At 42.9% G+C, this 5,822-nt stretch overlaps 1 pseudogene; it reads right to left on the minus strand.

Moving 5' to 3' along the window:
• Positions 1 to 4,486: 4,486 nt before the first annotated feature.
• Positions 4,487 to 5,122, minus strand: LOC148006531 (large ribosomal subunit protein eL13-like; annotated as a pseudogene).
• Between the last annotated feature and the right edge of the window lie 700 nt (positions 5,123 to 5,822).

Raw genomic sequence — 5,822 nt, forward strand, 5'->3', positions numbered from 1 at the left:
ACGTGAAACTGAACACAGAATGCCCACGAGACATTGGGTAAGTAATTAGATTCAACTCTTGTAAAAATGTTCAAAAGAAAAAAAACGTAACTTCGCTTTACACTTGGTTACTTTTAGTCATATGGGTATTGAATGTAGTGTAGGGAAACTGCAGATGGGATTTAAAGGCTAGCCTCCTATTATACTATTATACTGTAGTGCAGGAAAGAAGAGTATGTTGCGTTTGATGTTTTGGGGGGTGTGTTCTTGTTTCTGAAGCATCTGTTGTTTCGCAGATGCTGTTCAATGTTGAACTTGACACAGTAAAAGGAAACAGACAAAAGTTACTGCCCTTGTGGAATTAATATGAAAAAAAGTCAGAGGTTAATAAAACAATCATTCACAAGATGTAAACTGTTGGTATCTATGTCCAGGAAGAGGGGTGAGGGAGGGCAAGGTTGGAGAGCGGAGCTTTCTAGATGCACAGAGCAGCAGGAGCAACAGTCTGGCAGTGGGAGTGCCATGCAGAAGACAGGGAGTTCCAGGGCTGGGGGAAGGGTGAGAGATCCTGCTGGAAAGGAAGACAGGATTTTGTAGACCACAGGAGCAGGAAGTCACCAAGGAGGCTGTGTAGGAAGGGAAGGTTAAACAGAGCTGCGGGTTTAGGTCACTCCCTGTAAAGGATGTTGAGCAGGTAGGAGGAGCTGCAGGGATAAGAGAAAATGTCATCAGGGATAAAGACGTAGGCCCCCTGTGGAGTATGTTCCACAGTATTCTAAAGCGTCCCCCTTTCCTTTGGCATCCGCACTTGGGCATAACCAGGATTCCTGCTTCACCACAGAAAAGATTCCTAAGAGGAGCCCTTAGGAAGCCAGCCTGGAGATTTATTAAAAGACATTTTTAATGTAGATATATGAACAGAATTATTACCAAGAAAGAAACTGTGGCCAGATAGTGTGAGGTTCTCCAAAGTCACCATAGGTTTATTTATTATGGGTATATATATATAAGATTTTGGTGATATTTAAGTTAAACCTAGAGGTCTGTAAGAAAGACTACTTTCCTCAACAGGGCTCAAAGGGTGTAGCTTACATCAAGGCCCTAAGGTGGAGATTTAGGAATGACAGGGAAGGGTCTGAAACTTACTCAGTCCTAAGTAAACAGAGTTTACTTACTACTGTCTTTGAGAAACATACATTACCTTCACAGCCAGACTGTGTTGTCATGCTCTCTGGCCATGTCCCCATAATTTATATGGAGATTGATTACTATAGCTTTTCATCAGTCTGGACCTGGGGTGGGAGAGGAAGGGAGATAAAATTTGTTGATGTAATTTACATACACACACACACACACACACACACACACACACACACACACCATCAAATGACAGGTGACTGAGAAAAAAGAGGCAAGGATGAGTCCCAGCCATAACAGAATTGACAATTAGCATTTAGTGTGGTGAGAAGACCTGGGATGTGACCAAGTTTGTGGGAAGGATTATAAATTTAATTTTGGACAAGTTGACAAAAAAGCACCCTTGACATATTTAAGAGAGACCCAAGAAGGTAGGTGAATATGAAAATTTGAAACACAAAAGTGGGAATTAAAACAAGAGAGGTTGTTCCGTGAGTTAGGGAGGGAATACAGTATGGTACATTCTTGGTGCTGAGAAGTTCCCTCGTGACTGATAGGCAAATGCTGATCTTGCAAAGGACACAAAACAGCTGAAGTTTAGAGAAAAATAGTGACTTCAGTAAGGAGACAACAGTAAACTGAGACAACTGACCAAACCCTCTGACCGTGAGTCCCATGTACACTGCCTAAGGACCCTACCCACTTCTTCCATGACGTCGGCCCTGTTGCCTAAGGATCAAGTGGAACCCATGGACTCCCCAAGTAGCAACCTCTCCACAAGAAGTTATCCCTGACCACAACCACCCTTAGAACACTGTAGACCTTCCATAGATGCCTGAGGGTTTGCAGCTGGCTCTGTGGAAGGTTTGCACTTGTGCTCAGAGGCTGTATCTATCGCTAGCTGAACTAGGCCCACTTCTGTTACCTTGATGACACATCAACACAGAGTGACCCTAAGACTGAACTCCAGGTACCATTCAGCTGGTCCAAAGCCTGACACACTGTGACAAGAGCAAACAGATATCCACAGGTCTACTCAACAAAAGTGGGATACATATTGTGATGGTTTGCATATGCTTGGCCCAGGGAGTGGCAGTATTAGAAAGTGTGCCTTGTTGGAGGAAGTCTGTCACTGTAGAGGTGGACTTGGAGACCCTCCTCCTAGCCACCTGAAGATGTTCAATCTATTCCTGGCTTCCTTCGGATGAAGATGTAGAACTCTCAGCTCCCCCTGCACCATGCCTGCCTGGATGCTGCCATGCTCTCGCCTTGATGATAACGGACTGAACCTCTGAACCTGTAAGCCAGCCCCAATTAAATGTGGTCCTTATAAGAGTTGCCTTGGTCATGGTGTCTGTTCACAGCAATAAGACCCACACTAAGACACATATCCATATCAGAATCACTACCTGACTCCAGATGTCTTGGTCCCACGGCAAAAACACAAACAACACAAATAAGCAAGATAGTGTGTCTCCTCCAGGAGTCAGCAGCCTCACAGCCATGTTCCCCAGGAAAAAGAACTTAGATGGCACATGAGACAATTATTTCAAAATAGCAATTATAAATATATATGAGGTACCCAGAAAGAATATGATTATATCCTGGGAAAAAGACCATGAAAACACAAACAGCTGAAAGAAATTAAACAATTCAAGATATAAAGAGATAGAATTTCTGAAGAAAACCTAAACTGAAATAAACCTTGAAGTGAAAAAAATTCGGTAAGTAAAACTAATGTGTCCGATGCACGGCCTGGATCCAGTGGGTGTGGGAAACATCAAGGCTGGAAGACGAAGCAGAAGAGTTGGATCTGTCAGTCAAAGAAGAGGATGAATCCAAGGAAAACTGTCTAGGAAGCAGTGAGATGGATGTCTTCAGAGACGTTCTGGTACCAGAGCAGCATTAGCAGAGTCAAGCGAAGTCTAGACTGAATGGAAAGAAGCGAGACACAGAGAAATAGAAAAACACCATTTGGAGAATTCTGGCTGTGAAAAGGAGAGAGAAACCAGAAGCTAAAATAGGATGTCAGGTTTAGGCAGAGCACTTTGTTATAGAAAGATGAGCATGCATATCGATGTGAGGCTCTAAGAGTCCTAGTTTGTTTTCTTGTGCTATAAAACACTGACCAAAGCCAATGTGGAACGGAAAGGATTCATTTGGCTTACAGGTTAGAGTTCGTCATTGAGAAAAACCAAGGCAAGAGATCAGCACCGGAGCTTGAAACAATAACAGTAGATGAGTGCTACTTCCTGGATCTCATCCCAGACCTAGCAGCCTAGGGATGATACTGCCCACAGTGGGCCCTTCTATACCAATGAAATATCTAGAACACATCCCACAGACATACCCATTGATCCAAAGAAGAAAGTTTCTCAGTTGAGGCTTTCTCTTCCCAGGTGTGTCAAGTTGACAACTGTAGGTAACTATGGACACCAACAAAGTTTCTTTTTGAGCCTTCTGATTTCTTTTTTCAAGTTGGAAGAGGGAAGTCTTAAGAAGCAAGGAAGAGGAAGGGGGGGCAGTGAAAATAGTTGTTAGGAAAGGTTAAAAGAGGAGTTCTGAAATAACACCAGTTTTTGCATATTTTCCTGGTGCGGGCATCTTTAGTTGCAAGTGTTTGGTCCTCTTAGATAAGCACTCATATATCTTTCAGTATTGTGAACTTTGTGTTTAGTTCACTTTGGTTTTTATTCTGTAAGTCTCCAGTCCGTAGTTTAAGTCTTCATGCCATGTATGTAACTGACCTTCATGAAATGATGACCAAGTTCTGAATGTAACTTCTGAGACCACCTAGAGCCATTCTTCAAATATGACAAGCAGTGTTTTCTGGAATAGAGGGTGGAAGGAACAATATTGGTGTAAAGCGATGAGGCTATTCAAAATCATTCTGTGGCGGTAGGAAGGCATGGAAGTAGGGGACTCCTTTGCTACTCGCTTGTCCAGCTCCAGGAAGTGACCTGCTCAGTCGATAGGATAAGACTTGATGTTCATTCCAGATTCTCTAACGAGACCGTCGGGGCCACTGGGTGAGATTCTTGGCATCCTTGTATTGAATACTTTATATCACTTCCTGCACTCCCAGCGCCAGTAGAAGACTTCTGGCTTTCATAAACAGAGGCTTTTTTAGTTAAGTCAGTGCCAACCCTGACAGGTGAGTTTCTTCTTTATCAAAAGCTAAGGCTTAGTCTGGATTTTCTCAGGTCCCACACAGATCCATCTTTCTCTTTTCTTCTCTTTTCTTCTCTTCTCTTTTCTTTTCTTTTCCTTTCTTTTCTTTTCTTTTCTCTTTCTTCCTTCCTTCCTTTCTTTCTTTCTTTCTTTCTTTCTTTCTTTCTTTCTTTCTTTCTTTCTTTTCTTTATGGAAAATTTATTGCAGCTCTCCAACCACGCATTTTTTTGTTTCAACATCTTGCTCTGCAGCTTCCTTTCCCCTCTTTGCTCAGATGCTAAAAAGTCAGGCATTAGCACGGGCCATGCAAAGACTGGCAAAAGCCTCAAAGTTCTTCTCTTCTCCTGTGATGACTCTGGCCTTTTCCTTTTTGTACGCATTCCGGATGGGCATCACAGGTCCTGTTAGCTGGGTGACCAATTTAAGATCTTCAGCAGAACTGTCTCCCTTCTTCAGAGCAGAAGGCTTCCCGGGGAAAGTATGAGCTTGGAGCAGTACTCCTTCAGTACCTGTAGTGATACAGTCGTTTTGTTTCGCTTCCTTGGGTTCACCGAGATGCCAATGGTGCGAGCCATTTTCTTGTGGATACTGCCACCCTGAGTTCCTCCAGGCCGAAGCCCCTGGCAGCCTGGACCTTGCTGTGGTATATTAACTGTAGAGCACCTCATGATGGGCCTGATGGAACCCGACGTGGGGCGAGGGGCAATGCAGCGCGCTTTTGCCTGCGTGTTTGCAGATCTTGCATGCCAGCTGGTTGAACTAAGTGTCTGCTCACTGCTGCCAGTCCTCGTGGAAGTGGGGCTTCGGGTTTATGCCATTCCAGCTGGGCACCATGGCTGCCTCCTGTACAGGAGAGTGGCTGAGCAGAAAGGTCCAGCTCCATCTTTCTTTGTTCTTTGAATCTATTGCTTGCAGATGGGATGAGTTGTAGGGGATCAGCATAGGGCAACTTTCAAACTAAACCAGGTGACATAACTGTCTCTTTCAACAACAGTAGAGTCCTGGGATGAGCCGTCCACATCGTCCATGAAGTTTACCTCAACACTTCTCACCTTTCTTTTTCCTTTGTTTTTTGAGACCTTTCCAGAAAATGCTCGCCTGCCCTTAAAGAGTCAAACTCACTAGAAATGTTGCCTTCCATTAAGATAGAAATATGATCTGCCTTCGGTAAAATGGAATAGAGAAGTCATAACTATAAACTACTGGGAATAATTATCTTCAAAACTATTTGGAAATCGGGTAAAGATAAAAGTAGAGCCCATTTTACTTCTATCACTACTTTACGTATGTCTAAAATTCTTAGATAAAATTGTTTTTTAAGGAATATCTTAAAAATTATTATTATATATCAATTATTTTCCAACTCTTTACCCAAAAGAAAGTTTGTGTTGTACCTTATACATATGTACGTGCTAAAACAGAGCTCCATAAAGCATTTGCCTTCACTGTATAGCTTCCTATTCTCTATCCTGCTTAGTTAATAGTTAATATGGTGTTGGAACCTATGCAACTGATTCCAAGATACATTATGTTC

This window comes from Rattus norvegicus, chromosome 3 (genome assembly GCF_021556685.1).
Source record: "Rattus norvegicus strain SHRSP/BbbUtx chromosome 3, alternate assembly SHRSP_T2T, whole genome shotgun sequence".
Lineage (NCBI taxonomy): Eukaryota > Metazoa > Chordata > Mammalia > Rodentia > Muridae > Rattus > Rattus norvegicus.